The following is a 19,661-nucleotide window of genomic DNA, read 5'->3' as shown; positions in this document are numbered from 1 at the left end:
TAAGAGGCTAACCGTCCTCCACGTTCTCCTGGAGTGTCGGGATGCCGAAGCAGATAGAAAAAAACATTTCCCTTTAGCTTACCGCTATCATGTCCCTCTGCATCCCAGTATGTTTCTTGGTGAGGAACCACTGTTTAGCACTAAAGCAGTCCTCGCTTTCTTAAATGACGTGGTACTGCATGTTGTAAGCCCAACAAATTCATAGCGCATCCTCTCTCCAGAGGATGCCGCTGTGATGGTAGTTTTGTATAAGCACACGCCTCCAGGCCCTTGTGATTCAAGGGCTCTGTTCAGGCAGTAGTGCTTCTTTCCAACTACTACATCTTAAATATTTTAAATATCGTGTCATTCTTTGTCAGTGCATTCTTTATTTCATAGGACACCTCATTAGTCATTGCCATGATTTTAGTGCATGTATATTTTACGCATTTTACAGCGATTATTTTTAGGCCCCTTTACAGCCACACTTCATCTACTTCTCAGAATTCATCGCTCCACTGCACACTCACAAACACTGGCATGGCGCTCTTTGGCCATAATTGGCCCTTGCGCCATAAAACACCACACATCATCAAACAAGATTATTCGGCAGCTTCAATAGAAGGGAAAATGCTTGACACAAAGCTGAGGCCGCTACTGAAAAAAATGAAACATAAAATCGTGAGACAGAAAAATCTAAAATAATAAATATCGTTCTGCAACATCCTTTCAAATAAGAGTGCGTTGCTTTATGTGGCTACGGAATCACTTGCTGGCTTTATTTAGCAATGACGGCAACGCCCGGTAGGTGCGTTTTTCCCGTGCATGGTTAGAGGAACTGATCTTACCTCTCGTAAGAGTCCCTGTATCGACCAAGATCATTCGGCCATTTGAATAGAAGGGAAAATGCTTGACACAAAGCTGACGCCGCAACTAAAAATGGAACACTTAAAATGGTGACACAGAAAACTCAAAAATAATAAATATCGTTCTGCAACATCCTTTCAAATAATAGTGCGTTGCTTTATGTGGGTACCGAATCAGTTGCTGGCTTTATTTAGCAATGGCGTCAACGCCCCGTAGGTGCGTTTTCCCCGTGCATTGTTAGAGGAACTGATCTCACCTCTCGTAAGAGTCACTGTATCGACCATGATTATTCGGCCATTTATATAGACGGGAAAATGCTTGACACAAAGCTGAGGCCGCAACTAAAAAAATGGAACACATACAATCGTGAGACAGAAAACTCAAAAATAATAAATATCGTACTGCAACATCCTTTCAAAGAAATGTTCGTTGCTTTATGTGGCTATCGGATCACTTGCTGGTTTTACTTAGCAATGACGTCAACGCCCGGTTGGTGCGTTTTCCCCGTGCATTTTTAGAGGAACTGATCTCACCTCTCGTAAGAGTCACTGTATCGACCATGATTATTCGGCCATTTATATAGACGGGAAAATGCTTGACACAAAGCTGAGGCCGCAACTAAAAAAATGGAACACATACAATCGTGAGACAGAAAACTCAAAAATAATAAATATCGTACTGCAACATCCTTTCAAAGAAATGTTCGTTGCTTTATGTGGCTATCGGATCACTTGCTGGTTTTACTTAGCAATGACGGCAACGCCCGGTAGGTGCGTTTTCCCCGTGCATCGTTAGAGGAACTGATCTTAGCTCTCGTAAGAGTCACTGTATGGACCAAGATCATTCGGCCATTTAAATAGAAGGGAAAATGCTTGACACAAAGCTGACGCCGCAACTAAAAATGGAACACATAAAATCGTGACACAGAAAACTCAAGAATAATAAGTATTGTTCTGCAACATCCTTTCAAATGAATGTTCGTTGCTTTGTGTGGCTACCGAATCACTTGTTGGCTTCATTTAGCAATGGCGTCAACGCCCGGTAAGTGCGTTTTCCCCGTGCATGGTTAGAGGAACTGATCTTACCTCTCGTAAGAGTCACTGTATCAAACAAGATTATTCGGCAGCTTCAAAAGAAGGGAAAATGCTTGACACAAAGCTGAGGCCGCTACTGAAAAAAATGAAACATAAAATCGTGAGACAGAAAAATAATAAATATCGTTCTGCAACATCCTTTCAAATAAGAGTGCGTTGCTTTATGTGGCTACCGAATCACTTGCTGGCTTTATTTAGGAATGACGGCAACGCCCGGTAGGTGCGTTTTCCCCGTGCATGGTTAGAGGAACTGATCTTACCTCTCGTAAGAGTCACTGTATCGACAAAGATCATTCGGCCATTTAAATAGAAAAAAAGCATGCTTGACACAAAGCTAACACGACAACTAAAAAAATGGAACACATACAATCGTGAGACAGAAAACACAAAAATAATAAATATCGTTCTGCAACATCCTTTCAAATAAATGTTCGTTGCTTTATGTGGCTATCGTATCACTTGCTGGCTTTACTTAGCAATGACGTCAAAGCCCGGTAGGTGCGTTTTCCCCGTGCATTTTTAGAGGAACTGATCTTACCTCTCGTAAGAGTCACTGTATCGACCAAGATTATTCGGCCATTTAAATAGACGGGAAAATGCTTGACACAAAGCTGAGGCCGCAACTAAAAAAATGGAACACATACAATCGTGAGACAGAAAACTCAAAAATAATAAATATCGTACTGCAACATCCTTTCAAATAAATGTGCGTTGCTTTATGTGGCTACCGAATCACTTGTTGGCTTTATTTAGCAATGACGGCAACGCCCGGTAGGTGCGTTTTCCCCGTGCATGGTTAGAGGAACTGATCTTACCTCTCGTAAGAGTCACTGTATCGACAAAGATCATTCGGCCATTTAAATAGAAGAAAACATGCTTGACACAAAGCTAACGCGACAACTAAAAAAATGGAACACATACAATCGTGAGACAGAAAACTCAAAAATAATAAATATCGTTCTGCAACATCCTTTCAAATAAATGTTCGTTGCTTTATGTGGCTATCGGATCACTTGCTGGCTTTACTTAGCAATGGCGTCGACGCCCCGTAGGTGCGTTTTCCCCGTGCATTGTTAGAGGAACTGATCTTAGCTCTCGTAAGAGTCACTGTATCGACCAAGATCATTCGGCCATTCAAATAGAAGGGAAAATGCTTGACACAAAGCTGACGCCGCAACTTAAAATCGAACACATAAAATCGTGACACAGAAAACTCAAGAATCATAAATATTGTTCTGCAACATCCTTTCAAATAAATGTGCGTTGCTTTATGTGGCTACCGAATCACTTGTTGGCTTCATTTAGCAATGGCGTCAACGCCCGGTAAGTGCGTTTTCCCCGTGCATCGTTAGAGGAACTGATCTTACCTCTCGTAAGAGTCACTGTATCGACAAAGATCATTCGGCCATTTGAATAGAAGGGAAAATGCTTCACACAAAGCTGACGCCGCAACTAAAAATGGAACACAAAACTCGTGACACAGAAAACTCAAGAATAATAAATATTGTTCTGCAACATATTTTCAAATAAATGTGCGTTGCTTTATGTGGCTACCGAATCACTTGTTGGCTTCATTTAGCAATGGCGTCAACGCCCGGTAAGTGCGTTTTCCCCGTGCATGGTTAGAGGAACTCATCTTACCTCTCGTAAGAGTCACTGTATCAAACAAGATTATTCTGCAGCTTCAATAGAAGGGAAAATGCTTGACACAAAGCTGAGGCCGCTACTGAAAAAAATGAAACATAAAATCGTGAGACAGAAAAATCAAAAATAATAAATATCGTTCCGCAACAACCTTTCAAATAATAGTGCGTTGCTTTATATGGCTACCGAATCACTTGCTGGCTTTATTTAGCAATGACGGCAACGCCCGGTAGGTGCGTTTTACCCGTGCATCGTTAGAGGAACTGATCTTACCTCTCGTAAAAGTCACTGTATCGACCAAGATTATTCGGCCATTTAAATAGACGGGAAAATGCTTGACACAAAGCTGCGGCCTCAACTAAAAAAAATGGAACACATACAATCGTGAGACAGAAAACTCAAAAATAATAAATATCGTGCTGCAACATCCTTTCAAAGAAATGTTCGTTGCTTTATGTGGCTACCGAATCACTTGCTGGCTTTATTTAGGAATGACGGCAACGCCCGGTAGGTGCGTTTTCCCCGTGCATGGTTAGAGGAACTGATCTTACCTCTCGTAAGAGTCACTGTATCGACAAAGATCATTCGGCCATTTAAATAGAAAAAAAGCATGCTTGACACAAAGCTAACACGACAACTAAAAAAATGGAACACATACAATCGTGAGACAGAAAACACAAAAATAATAAATATCGTTCTGCAACATCCTTTCAAATAAATGTTCGTTGCTTTATGTGGCTATCGTATCACTTGCTGGCTTTACTTAGCAATGGCGTCAACGCCCGGTAAGTGCGTTTTCCCCGTGCATGGTTAGAGGAACTGATCTTACCTCTCGTATGAGTCACTGTATCAAACAAGATTATTCGGCAGCTTCAATAGAAGGGAAAATGCTTGACACAAAGCTGAGGCCGGTACTGAAAAAAATGAAACATAAAATCGTGAGACAGAAAAATAAAAAAAAATAAATATCGTTCTGCAACAACCTTTCAAATAATAGTGCGTTGCTTTATGTGGCTACCGAATCACTTGCTGGCTTTTTTTAGCAATGACGGCAACGCCCGGTAGGTGCGTTTTACCCGTGCATCGTTAGAGGAACTGATCTTACCTCTCGTAAGAGTCACTGTATCGACCAAGATCATTCGGCCATTCAAATAGAGGGGAAAATGCTTGACACAAAGCTGAGGCCGCAACTAAAAAAATGGAAGACATACAATCGTGAGACAGAAAACTCAAAAATAATAAATGTCGTTCTGCAACATCCTTTCAAATAATAGTGCGTTGATTTATGTGGCTACCGAATCACTTGCTGGCTTTATTTAGCAATGACGTCAACGCCCGGTAGGTGCGTATTCCCCGTGCATCGTTAGAGGAACTGATCTTACCTCTCGTAAGAGCCACTGTATCCACAAAGATCATTCGGCCAATTAAATAGAAGAAAACATGCTTGACAGAAAGCTAACGCGACAACTAAAAAAATGGAACACATACAATCGTGAGACCGAAAACACAAAAATAATAAACATGGTTCTGCAACATCCTTTCAAATAAATGTTCGTTGCTTTATGTGGATATCGGATCACTTGCTGGCTTTACTTAGCAATGACGTCAACGCCCGGTAGGTGCGTTTTCCCCGTGCATTTTTAGAGGAACTTATCTTACCTCTCGTAAGAGTCACTGTATCGACCTTGATTATTCGGCCATTTAAATAGACGGGAAGATGCTTGACACAAAGCTGAGGCCGCAACTAAAAAAATGGAACACATACAATCGTGAGACCGAAAACTCAAAAATAATAAATATCGTACTGCAACATCCTTTCAAATAATAGTGCGTTGCTTTATGTGGCTACCGAATCACTTGCTGGCTTTATTTAGCAATGACGTCAACGCCCGGTAGGTGCGTTTTCCTCGTGCATCGTTAGAGGAACTGATCTTAGCTCTCGTAAGAGTCACTGTATCGACCAAGATCATTCGGCCGTTTGAATAGAAGGGAAAATGCTTGACACAGAGCTTACGCCGCAACTGAAAATGGAACACATAAAATAGTGAGACAGAAAACTCAAAAATAATAAATATTCTTCTGCAACATCCTTTCAAAGAAATGTTCGTTGCTTTATGTGGCTACCGAATCACTTGCTGGCTTTACTTAGCAATGACGTCAACGCCCGGTAGGTGCGTTTTCCCCGTGCATCGTTAGAGGAACTGATCTTACCTCTCGTAAGAGTCACTGTATCGACAAAGATCATTCGGCCGTTTGAATAGAAGGGAAAATGCTTGACACAGAGCTGACGCCGCAACTGAAAATGGAACACATAAAATAGTGAGACAGAAAACTCAAAAATAATAAATATCGTTCTGCAACATCCTTTCAAAGAAATGTTCGTTGCTTTATGTGGCTGCCGAGTCACTTGCTGGCTTTATTTAGCAATGACGTCAACGCCCGGTAGGTGCGTTTTCCCCGTGCATCGTTAGAGGAACTGATCTTACCTCTCGTAAGAGTCACTGTATTGACAAAGATCATTCGGCCGTTTGAATAGAAGGGAAAATGCTTGACACAGAGCTGACGCCGCAACTGAAAATGGAACACATAAAATAGTGAGACAGAAAACTCAAAAATAATAAATATCGTTCTCCAACATCCTTTCAAATAATAGTGCGTTGCTTTATGTGGCTACCGAATCACTTGCTGGCTTTATTTAGCAATGACGTCAACGCCCGGTAGGTGCGTTTTCACCGTGCATCGTTAGAGGAACTGATCTTAGCTCTCGTAAGAGTCACTGTATCGACCAAGATCATTCCGCCATTTAAATAGAAGGGAAAATGCTTGACACAAAGCTGACGCCGCAACTAAAAATGGAACACATAAAATCGTGACACAGAAAACTCAAGAATAATAAATATTCTTCTGCAACATCCTTTCAAAGAAATGTTCGTTGCTTTATGTGGCTACCGAATCACTTGCTGGCTTTATTTAGCAATGACGGCAACGCCCGGTAGGTGCGTTTTCCCCGTGCATTTTTAGAGGAACTGATCTTACCTCTCGTAAGAGTCACTGTATCGACCAAGATTATTCGGCATTTAAATAGACGGGAAAATGCTTGACACAAAGCTGAGGCCTCAACTAAAAAAATGGAACACATACAATCGTGAGACAGAAAACTCAACAATAATAAATATCGTTCTGCAACATCCTTTCAAATAAATGTTCGTTGCTTTATGTGGCTATCGGATCACTTGCTGGTTTTACTTAGCAATGGCGTCGACGCCCCATAGGTGTGTTTTCCCCGTGCGTTGTTAGAGGAACTGATCTTACCTCTCGTAAAAGTCACTGTATCGACCAAGATTATTCGGCCATTTAAATAGAAGGGAAAATGCTTGACACAAAGCTGCGGCCTCAACTAAAAAAATGGAACACATACAATCGTGAGACAGAAAACTCAAAAATAATGAATATCGTGCTGCAACATCCTTTCAAAGAAATGTTCATTGCTTTATGTGGCTATCGGATCACTTGCTAGTTTTACTTAGCAATGACGTCAACGCCCGGTAGGTGCGTTTTCCCCGTGCATTTTTAGAGGAACTGATCTTACCTCTCGTAAGAGTCACTGTATCGACCAAGATTATTCGGCCATTTAAATAGACGGGAAAATGCTTGACACAAAGCTGAGGCCTCAACTAAAAAAATGGAACACATACAATCGTGAGACCAAAAACACAAAAATAATAAACATGGTTCTGCAACATCCTTTCAAATAAATGTTCGTTGCTTTATGTGGATATCGGATCACTTGCTGGCTTTACTTAGCAATGACGTCAACGCCCGGTAGGTGCGTTTTCCCCGTGCATTTTTAGAGGAACTGATCTTACCTCTCGTAAGAGTCACTGTATCGACCTTGATTATTCGGCCATTTAAATAGACGGGAAGATGCTTGACACAAAGCTGAGGCCGCAACTAAAAAAATGGAACACATACAATCGTGAGACCGAAAACTCAAAAATAATAAATATCGTACTGCAACATCCTTTCAAATAATAGTGCGTTGCTTTATGTGGCTACCGAATCACTTGCTGGCTTTATTTAGCAATGACGTCAACGCCCGGTAGGTGCATTTTCCCCGTGCATCGTTAGAGGAACTGATCTTAGCTCTAGTAAGAGTCACTGTATCGACCAAGATCATTCGGCCGTTTGAATAGAAGGGAAAATGCTTGACACAGAGCTTACGCCGCAACTGAAAATGGAACACATAAAATAGTGAGACAGAAAACTCAAAAATAATAAATATTCTTCTGCAACATCCTTTCAAAGAAATGTTCGTTGCTTTATGTGGCTACCGAATCACTTGCTGGCTTTACTTAGCAATGACGTCAACGCCCGGTAGGTGCGTTTTCCCCGTGCATCGTTAGAGGAACTGATCTTACCTCTCGTAAGAGTCACTGTATCGACAAAGATCATTCGGCCGTTTGAATAGAAGGGAAAATGCTTGACACAGAGCTGACGCCGCAACTGAAAATGGAACACATAAAATAGTGAGACAGAAAACTCAAAAATAATAAATATCGTTCTGCAACATCCTTTCAAAGAAATGTTCGTTGCTTTATGTGGCTGCCGAGTCACTTGCTGGCTTTATTTAGCAATGACGTCAACGCCCGGTAGGTGCGTTTTCCCCGTGCATCGTTAGAGGAACTGATCTTACCTCTCGTAAGAGTCACTGTATCGACAAAGATCATTCGGCCGTTTGAATAGAAGGGAAAATGCTTGACACAGAGCTGACGCCGCAACTGAAAATGGAACACATAAAATAGTGAGACAGAAAACTCAAAAATAATAAATATCGTTCTGCAACATCCTTTCAAATAATAGTGCGTTGCTTTATGTGGCTACCGAATCACTTGCTGGCTTTATTTAGCAATGACGTCAACGCCCGGTAGGTGCGTTTTCACCGTGCATCGTTAGAGGAACTGATCTTAGCTCTCGTAAGAGTCACTGTATCGACCAAGATCATTCCGCCATTTAAATAGAAGGGAAAATGCTTGACACAAAGCTGACGCCGCAACTAAAAATGGAACACATAAAATCGTGACACAGAAAACTCAACAATAATAAATATCGTTCTGCAACATCCTTTCAAATAAATGTTCGTTGCTTTATGTGGCTATCGGATCACTTGCTGGTTTTACTTAGCAATGGCGTCGACGCCCCATAGGTGTGTTTTCCCCGTGCGTTGTTAGAGGAACTGATCTTACCTCTCGTAAAAGTCACTGTATCGACCAAGATTATTCGGCCATTTAAATAGAAGGGAAAATGCTTGACACAAAGCTGCGGCCTCAACTAAAAAAATGGAACACATACAATCGTGAGACAGAAAACTCAAAAATAATGAATATCGTGCTGCAACATCCTTTCAAAGAAATGTTCATTGCTTTATGTGGCTATCGGATCACTTGCTAGTTTTACTTAGCAATGACGTCAACGCCCGGTAGGTGCGTTTTCCCCGTGCATTTTTAGAGGAACTGATCTTACCTCTCGTAAGAGTCACTGTATCGACCAAGATTATTCGGCCATTTAAATAGACGGGAAAATGCTTGACACAAAGCTGAGGCCTCAACTAAAAAAATGGAACACATACCATCGTGAGACAGAAAACTCAACAATAATAAATATCGTTCTGCAACATCCTTTCAAATAAATGTTCGTTGCTGACGCCGCAACTAAAAATGGAACACATAAAATCGTGACACAGAAAACTGAAGAATAATAAATATTGTTCTGCAACATCCTTTCAAATAAATGTGCGTTGCTTTATGTGGCTACCGAATCGCTTGTTGGCTTCATTTAGCAATGGCGTCAACGCCCGGTCAGTGCGTTTTCCGCGTGCATCGTTAGAGGAACTGATCTTACCTCTCGTAAGAGTCACTGTATCGACAAAGATCATTCGGTCATTTGAATAGAAGGGAAAATGCTTCACACAAAGCTGACGCCGCAACTAAAAGTGGAACACAAAACTCGTGACACAGAAAACTCAAGAATAATAAGTATTGTTCTGCAGCATCCTTTCAAATAAATGTGCGTTGCTTTATGTGGCTACCGAATCACTTGTTGGCTTCATTTAGCAATGGCGTCAACGCCCGGTAAGTGCGTTTTCCCCGTGCATGGTTAGAGGAACTGATCTTACCTCTCGTAAGAGTCACTGTATCAAACAAGATTATTCGGCAGCTTCAATAGAAGGGAAAAAGCTTGACACAAAGCTGAGGCCGCTACTGAAATAAATGAAACATACAATCGTGAGACAGAAAACTCAAAAATAATAAATGTTGTTCTGCAACATCCTTTCAAATAATAGTGCGTTGATTTATGTGGCTACCGAATCACTTGCTTACCCCCATTTGACTGGGAGGTGTTGCAGGCCTCAATTGGAGTTTTATCATTTCCAAATGGGAGCATTTGCGATGAAATTAAGGCGGCATTTAGGACGTTTTTTGGTATTAGATAATTTATGGATGCAATTAAAGACGTTTTAGTTTACGTGGGGCGACCACGAAGCGAAATGCTTGGTGGCGATGGGTCACGCCCTTACACAGCACCCAACGGATCACCACAGGCCAAAATGTCGGACGCCGGACACCAAGGCTCAAGGGAACGGGGCCGTCCGAGGAGCTGCCGCCCGAGCGTGCGTTTGGCCCGCACTACCGTCGCTTGTAGCTATCGCTGGCATCCGACACTTTAGCCTGCTGTATCCCGTCTGCCACTGCGTAAGCGCGGCGGCATCCCACCACGAAACATTTCGCCGCGTGCTCGCCACACGTGACACAAGCGACGGCCCTGGGCATTGACGAAGTAACGCGCACACGTGGTCCAATGACGAATGAACCCATCGCTGCACTTCGATTTCCTTTTCCTTTCACTGATCGCAGAGCCCCCCTTGGCAAACCTTGTGCTGTCATGCAGTCGTCCTCGCGAAAATGCTAGTAATCGGCAGTGCCTCCGAGGTCAGCAGGGGCCTTCCGAGAGCAGATGCTACTCGCTGAGAGGAAAAATACATGACACACACACACACACTAAAGAGAACAACATTTATTATACACCAAATGTAACAAATATAATAAAATATGTTCTTTCTGCCAAATCAAAAGCATTCCTTGTACCATTAAAAAACTGTCTGGATTAAAAAAAACTACATCGTAAACATGCCAGTCAATACTATTGTACACGTTCTAACACAATAAAATTAGTGAACGCAAGAAACGATAATTTAAGAAATCTTATTTCGTCCCATATTGAACCATAAATACAGAACCATTTGTTTGAACTTTTACTTTGGGCAGACATTCCACAATATTGCAGCCTATATATATGTTGAACTTGCATGATTAAGCCACCCAAAATTAACAGTGGACTGTAGAATGAGGCCGACCAGAGGTGGTATTTTGCATGAACTAGCACAAAACATACGATGATAAATACCTAAGTACTAAATTAAGAAATTGGGACTCATCACGCAAACGAGCTAAAACATTTGGTTTAGTGATTGCGTTGCATTTTTTAGCAGGTTACTAAAGATTAAAAATTTATTTATAGTGTTTTATGAGCCAAAACCATCATATGATTCTGAGACACGCCGTCGTTGGAAGGGACTCTGGATTAAGTTGGGCCACCTGGGATTCTTTAATGTACGTTTAAATATAAGTACACAGGTGTTCTTGTATTTCGCTCCCATCGAAATGTGGCCGCCATGGCCGGGATTTGATCCCTAGTCTTTTTGTTTATGACTAGATTTGTGAAAGTTCCAAACAGGGTCCCCTATATACAGGGTGATCATTTTTAAGTTTTACACAATTCTTAAAAATAACCTGTTGCAGATATCATAATTCTAGTCCTTAACTGTATATTTGTCAGAGATGCGGACATTACTTTCACGACAAATCATAGCACATATGCAGCTAATTAACAAAGATCCACTAATTCTCTTTTGAATTAAGTACTTTACAGCCGATATTGCAATTTACGAATTGTAGCCGGTGAGTTTGCAAGGCATATCCACTTGGAATGAATTTCCATAATGACACCAGTTTGGAGATATATGCCATCAAACTTGGCCAAAAAATGCACTGTTTATCAACTTATATTTATAACAAAATGCTATCTTCTCCACTGAAGCACAAAAGTAACTAGAACATTCATGTATTTCGTCCCACGCTTTGGAAATAATATCTCGAAACTGGTGTCATCCTGGAAATCCATTTCAAGTAGATGTCTTGCAAGCTCTCTGGCTACCATTTGTTAATTGCAATATGCGTTGTAAACTAATCAGTTAAGAAGTTAATTACTGAAATTTTCTTTAACTAATTGAATATGTGTTTCGATTTCTTGTGCTAGTAATCCGCCTCTTCAAATAGTCCAGCTCAAGGACAATAATTATGCTGTCTGCCACAGCCAATTTTAAAAATTCCATAAAACTTAGAAACGATCACCCTTCGTCATTATTTTCTAATAGTGCATGAGTTGTGTTTGTTTAGTTGAATATTGTGTTTAGTTGTTCAACTAAACCTTGTTTAGTTGAATATTGTGCAAGCAGTGGTTTTTTTCATCTACCCAGTGCAAAATATTAAGCCAGCATTGTAACATGTTGCAAATGGAGTCACGAATAAGTACCTTCCCTCATCATATCCAACAGTAGCAACTTTAGATGAAATAAGTCGTGCTTTCTCATGTTCAAGTGCCTTGTTCTAAGATATTGTCACAGTATGTAATGTAACATATCGAACGTAACAATATCAAATCCTCTTTCTCACATTGGCCTCCCATCGTGTGATCCCCCAAGCTGAGGTCATTTGAAATTGCATTTAATTGCACTTGAAACAGCATATCGCTCTTATTTAAGAAGCACATCCTATTGCAGTCACCATCCAGATATAAAATACTTGTCTGCATCAAGCTGTGAGGCAGCAACACATTTTTTGAGGAAAAAGCCTACCTTTTTTATTGAATTGGGCTGCAAACTCAGAACACTACTATGCAGTTGCAAACAGGACTGGTAGTGTAGCAACCGTAACAGTGTGAACTTACATAAAGGAGCAAAACTGCGTGAACTTCAAATCATTATTCTCTCTTAGGAACCATGCTTTCCAATTATAGCATGGGGATAAAGTAACTGGCAAGCAAATCTGCATTTCATTCAAGTAAATGCCATACTATTCATGCTACCTTGCAGGGTGCACACTACATTCCCTTAAAACGTGAATTTACGACCTTGCCACGAGTTCTTAATTGTTTTGGTGTATCGTTGATCGAGAGTGGTAGAATGGGATATGTACGCCTCAGGCTAGAGCACATGTTTCGACAAGGGGACTTGGCTGGTCGAACAGGGAATGGCTCAGGCTAAATCCATTTGTTCCCTTGTAAAGATGTTGGCTTCAGCTTGTGACCTTCTTTGTTGGCCAACTCTTGAACACTAATGTCGCAACCTTCCTGTTTGCCCTCATCTTGTTCAGCCTATTGCTGCACACAGAAGCTGCATTTTCTTTTAAAAACATTCAATGAAGTCAAGGGCTTTGTGCATGGCAGTGTCTGCAAACAACTTTTTTTTCAATGAATGACAGTTTTGGTGCCTTTCTTGAGCATTCAATAGGGAAGAACCAAAAATTAAGCTAACAGACTGGCTATGCCAACAAGTAAGCATGAAACAGGGGAAATCAAGCTCTCTATGGATGTGGAGTGCCATTTCTTCATTTCACACCATGCTTGGGGTCAGCAGGACTTCCTAAAATTGAGAAAGTTTTTGTAATGAAATACATATTAAAAGTATTCAGTTTATAATCTAAAAAAAGTCTATTTGGAAATTCATATTTAGGTGGGACCAGCACCAAGTAAAAAGACAAAGTAAGGGCTTATAGAAAATGACACGCCGTGCTGAATGACAACTGATTTAATTTTACAACAGACAAACAGTCAAGTACTCTGGAATGCTTGATAAAAGCCATAAAAAACCTCAGAAGCAGGGAGCAGTTACACACAATAATGTATGTGCATGGAAAATGCACCTGGTCATTGGTTTGCAAACAAGTATGCCATTTCCTTATCAGTTCACAAAACAGGTCCTACACTGAAACATTTTTCTCTTCAGTTTGGCAATTCTGTGGGCTTTGATTATTGCTTGGGTGAGTTGGTTGCTCTTCTTACTGCTATTAGAGTATGGTGAAGTGCAATAGATGGGACAAGGTGAGGCGAGACAGACGGGACAAGCGCAACTGACAGCTGAACATTTATTGGAAAATTTCGCTGCAGCAGGACATGCGCCCATGACACCCCGAAACCAGGAACAAACAGAGCAGGCACAAAAAAGAAAGAAATATGGCAAAGATCGCTAACAACGCATTCACACTCTCTTATGAATGTGATGGTAATTGGGAAGGATGTGTACGCTGTCAACTACGCACGACTGGCCCAAGAGGAATAAACAAGAAAACAGAAATAGAAGAACTAGCTGAGCTGTGGCTACCTATGAGTCGCACTTCTTTGGTTAAAGTGCCCCCAAAGCCACAATAACACACTTTTGCACTGCAAGGCAAGATCCCTCATTTCTCCTTATTTCAAACACCTAAAGTACTGTCGCAGCCTGTCACTCAGGCACTGGTCAGTCTGTCCCAAGTAAACATGACCACAGTTTAACGAATCCTGTACACGACAGAATTAGCGCATGGGACATCTGACACTCACGTTTCGTCATACAGTATTTCCTAATTTGACTACCCGCGACGCATTTGCACAGTTGTGCCGACTTGCATGGCACAGAAAACACAAGATCCACCCACACTTCCCTGCTACTTTCCTTAAGTTGTGTGAACCTCAGCAACACATCCACCCCTTCAAGGGGGCAACACTTATGTGCGTAAGGTTTCACACAACTTGATGAAAGTCACAGGGAAGTATGGGGTGGTTCCTGTGTTTCCTGCACCATGCAAGTTGGCACAACTGTGCAAACGCATTATGCTTAGTCGAGTAAGGAAATACTGTACGAGGAAACACGAGTATCAGTATGTCTCATGCGCTACTTCTGTCATGTGCAGAATTTCTTCAAGCAGGGGTCGTGTTTACTTGGGACAGACTGGCCAGTACCTGAACGACAGGCTGTGACAGCACTTCAGTTGTTTGAAATAAGAAGAAGAGGTTGGATCTTGCCTTGTACTGCAAATGTTGCGGTTGCTATATGTAGTTGAAGAATGTGGAAGTTGTAGGCCATGGAGAAACAAAATTAGAATGCGAGCTTTTTGCAGCAGTGTTAATTGAAAATTATTTTCAATTCTGGATCTGATACATGAGTTAGCGTGGCTTTGGTGGCACTTTAAACAAAGAAGCGCTATTCACAGGTAGCCAGAGCTAAGCTAGTTCTACTTCTGTTTCATTTTTGATGTCTCTTGTGCCAGTTGTGCACAGTTGACCAGCGTACACATGCTTCCCAATTATCACGTTTGAAGAAAAGATCGTGCACATGTTGTTAGCAATTTTTGCCGTGCTTCCTTGTTTTTTTTGTGCCTGCTTTGTTTGTTGCTGGTTTCAGGTGTCTTGGGCACATGCGAGCATTGTCCTGGTGCAGCAAAATTTTCCAATAAACGTTCACAGTTGTCAGTAGAGCTTCGCCCGTCTGTCTCACCTCATATTTTCCCATCTATTGCACTTCACCGTACTCTAATATGCATCACCAACTGGCCCAAAGTTCTACTTTCTGAAGTTTTTATTGCTACTTCGCACTTGTCAGTCAGGCCAACAGCCATACTGCATACAATGTAGAGCTATATGGACTGGCACTTCATGTCATGGATTTATTCTGGCTTAATGGCATCACAGAAAGTAAACAAAGATGACAAGCAGGACACAAGTGCCTACTCTCAACTCTAGCTTTAATAACAAAACAGAAATCGCACATAACATGTAGTGATATGAAGTGACGTCATTCATTCAAAAACAATTTCTTCATCCAATGTAACTGAGAATGAGCGATGCATTTGTCCTTTGCATTGTGGATCTGCCAAAGCTTAATTATCTTATGTACTCTGTGGTCATAATTTCTGTTCAATGCAGAAGTTTGGGCTTGTTTGTGATAACAGAACTTGGACATCATAACAAGCAGGAAAGAACGCGAACACTAAGAGATATAGACTAGTGCCCATCCAGTCTGTCTCTTTGGGTCCGCATTCCATTGTGCTTGTTATGATGTCCAAGTTCCATAAGTTTAGGCTATAACGAGTTTTGTGGAACACAAGAATGAACCAGCATTTTTAGAGTATGTTGCAATGTGCAGATGAGATTTGTTAGGCACAAGCCTGATTCACCCCAATCTCAAATTAATACAATATAGGCATAACAAGATGGCCATGGCCAACTGTACACAACCTCTGTTGCACAGTGCATCACCTCCTTCAAATCGTGCCACACGCAACAACCAAATTGTTTTCCTGGCTGCAGTATTTTTTTCTCACATCAGAGCAAATCTCTGTTCACAAGCTTCCTACAGAAAGAAAGCATTTAGCCCATAGGGACCAAGTGCGCTTTTGCCCATGAAAAAGCACAAGAGCATACGAAACAACTGCGACCATTTTTTACTTGGCTCATCTCATTCATTATATTCCATCATCATGCCTAATGCAGTTGTGCAAATCATATTTTCACAGGCCCTTGTTAGGACGGTTTTGTGCTGTCCCAAAAAAAAGGCAGAAGTAAAAAATAAAGAAGGTTGGTTGTGGCTTACGGCATAATATGCATCCGGCAAACTAGGCCACAAGTGTTGTGTACAGTCCGGAATCCTCAAAAGGTCGTGCCTACATTGGACAGATGGGATGCTGTATTAATGCGTGTCAGGACTTGTTGCTGGGCTAGTTGGTTCATCTTATTCCGTAGTGTTTAGACGCAACCAAGGACGGAAAAAAGTCAGGACAGGAAAGAACGCTCTTTCCTGTCCTGCCTTTTTTCCATCCTTGGTTGCATCTAAACACTACGGAATTAATGCGTGATTGGGGGAGCATGACTCATCTGTGTGAAACAACCTGCCCTCATGCATTGTGAAACACTAACAAATGTGGCAGCAGGCAGAGTACTGTGTTCAACGAAACTCACATTGTAGCCACGCATCATGACCAGACAGCATGCCAGGCAATTGTGGCTTCTGAAACTTAAAAAGAATGACAAATGCATCAGTCATCTATCAGTTGCACTGCACGAAAATTTTAATAGATAACATCACATCATATCACCACTTGTTATTATATATTGTCTGTTTCTTGATTATAAAGCTTGATGTGAGAGCTGAGGCTTGTGTCATGTGTGCACATCTTTGTTCACTTTTTGTGGTGCCATTACACCAGAATTGGGATAACCAAATGGCCACACGCTGCTTTTGTCACATTATAGTGGTGCTCGCAAAGCAGGAAGACAATGCACATAATACCACGCCATATCACATGCCCACTCTTTGCACACACAGCAGATTATCTCTAGAACAAGGTGCGCAGGCTGCATATGTGCTCAGCTGCATCGACAGCCATGTGCGGCGATGGCTGTGCTAGAAAAGAGGACGTGCACACCAACTGCCCCCTTGGGCCCCTTTCAGGGCCCTCTTAAAAGCTAAGTTTGTAATATCTTGTTTCCGTTATAGGCTAGTGCAAACAAATGAATTTGTCTTATTCCCATTAGGAAATCTTGTAGATTAGGTAGACAATTTATGAAAGCATAGATTTATTACTTTTCACCTTTCTGTCGGAATATCGTACAAATGCATAAGCAGTACTTATCACTTTGTTTCATGTAAGATTTTTTCCATGCTGAAAGAAAGGCATACATTTAAAAAAATAAGCTTGGTTGCAACGTGTGAAGGAATTCTGTGAAGTCACATAAAGGGTTGCTGAAATAAAATATAGTCGCGACCTTCCTGTGACTGTCTTTATCTAACACACTGAAAAGGAAAATGACCTTTTAAACAACAGACTCAAAAAGAAGAAAAAAACCCACAGCACATTATTACAAGAGCTGCAGCGCAATAACACCCAAGGAGGACACAAAGAAACGACCAGGACGAGCACTGCACTTACAATAGGCTTTATTGTAGCCAATTTTACATATATTTCATTACACAAACGTCATTAGCTGCACATGCGTAGAAAGACCATCTCTTTATCTGTGAGTTGTATCGATGGCATGCTAACACACCTTTCCCCCCCCCCCCCCCTAGCCGGGAAAAATGTTCTGCTTCAATAATTTCTCGAGTGAAGCGCGATTTGCTTTTCATAATGACAGACATGTTATGTAGGTCAGGTGAACAATCCTTACATGTTAAACAATGACAAGCCAGGAAGCCTTGAAAGTCTTTCCCTTTATGCACGTTTTTCACGTAGTTTCCATGCTCCCTAACACTTAAGCTAACGTTGACGCATCTCCCAGGTTGGCCAACATACACCTTTCCGCATCTTAGAGGGATTTTGTATACTACACCTTCTGCACTATCAACAAAGGGCGGAGGGTGCCTATGTGTTGTGCCGCAGGCTTGCTGCTTTCTTACCTCTGGGTGGGTCATTGTGCAGAGCTTGGACAGCCTGTTAGGTGCGGTGAATACGACTTTTACGTCGTACCGCTGGGTCACCTTTTTCAGGTTGTGTGGAAGCTTGTGAACATACAGTATCACCATGCAGGCAGAAGGTAGCTGTGATACCGTATATACACAAGCTTTCAGGCAACCTGAAAAAGGTGACCCAGCGGTACGGCGTAAAAGTCGTATTCACCGCACCTAACAGGCTCTCGAAGCTCTGCACACTAACCGACCCATAGGTAAGAAAGGAGCAAGCCTGAGGCACAACGCATAGGCACCCTCCACCCTTTGTTGATTGTTCAGAAGGTGTAGTCTACGAAATCCCTCTAAGATGCTGAAAGGTGTACGTTGGCCAAACTGGGAGATGCGTCAATCTTAGGATAAGTGTTAGGGAGCATGCAAACTATGTGAAAAACACGCATGAAGGGAAAGACAAGGTTTCCTGGCTTGTCAATGTTTAACATGTAAGGATTGTTCACCTGACATACATAATACGTCTGTCATTATGAAGAGCAAATCGCGCTTCACTCGAGAATTGTTGAAGCAGAACGTATTGCCCGGCTAGAGGAAAGATGTGTTAGCGTGCCATCGATACAACTCTCAGGTAAAGAGATGGTATTTCTACGCATGTGCAGATAATGACATCTTTGTTGGATAGTGCACATATATGTGAAATTCGCTACAATAAAACCAGTTGCAAGTTCACCGCTTGTCCTGGTCATTTCTTGTGTCGTTCTTGTGTTTTATTGCGCTGAAATTCTCGTAATAATGTACCAATGTGCCCAACTCGCCACATTATTCATGTTTTTAGCGTTGTATGTGGGCGTCTTGGTTGCAAAATAACCTAAATCTTGCATCCTAGTCTGGTGCGTAAGGCATAAAAGGCTCTTAGCGGAGGTCACCTGATGCTTTATATAGGTTATTCAGTTTGCATGATCTTCCACAGAAGTAGCTGTAGGCACTTTTGCCGCAATGACAGTACTGTTCACAGTATTCGTCGCGGGGAGCGTGGCTTGCCACTTGTAGCGGTCACAGATATTGGTCGCCAACTGTGCCAAAATATGCAGCGGTCTGAGTAAAATCACTAACCAAAAGAAAAAGACATCACTTGGGTTCAAGAAACGAGACAGAGTAACCTGAGAAATAGTTCAAGGCTCCAATACACAAACTGTCGCTCTTAAGAATGGTGTTTCTCATAACATTTTAATACAGTCCCTAATTTAGTACAAGTTTTCGTATGATGTTTGGGTTTCTTCTACACTACAATGATGTTGCTTGTTAGACACTGGTGTTTTGATGTGCACGTTCTTTTGTATTGCTATAAAGACAACTGTGAAAAAAGATTTGCCTTTGTAACTAAAGTTTGGAGACAGTGCCTGTCAGCTCATATTTTCATCTGTGCAATTACACCAAATGTAAACTACAAAAATACCCGTAGTCCGAATCACAAAGGTACACACCTGTGTAATGATTCTGCTGAGATCCTAGGAGGGTCAGCCACACAA

At 41.6% G+C, this 19,661-nt stretch overlaps 1 long non-coding RNA gene across 1 annotated transcript; it reads right to left on the bottom strand.

The window, feature by feature from the left end:
* Positions 1-12,575: 12,575 nt before the first annotated feature.
* LOC119452645 (uncharacterized) lies at positions 12,576-19,644 on the bottom strand. Its single transcript, XR_005192081.2, has 3 exons — positions 19,617-19,644; positions 16,692-16,746; positions 12,576-13,341 (listed from the first exon to the last, which is right to left on the bottom strand). It is a non-coding gene; the product is annotated as an uncharacterized LOC119452645 (long non-coding RNA).
* Between the last annotated feature and the right edge of the window lie 17 nt (positions 19,645-19,661).

This window comes from Dermacentor silvarum, chromosome 5, assembly GCF_013339745.2.
Source record: "Dermacentor silvarum isolate Dsil-2018 chromosome 5, BIME_Dsil_1.4, whole genome shotgun sequence".
NCBI classification, from domain to species: Eukaryota; Metazoa; Arthropoda; class Arachnida; order Ixodida; family Ixodidae; genus Dermacentor; species Dermacentor silvarum.
This window is presented reverse-complemented; position numbering and strand designations above follow the sequence as displayed.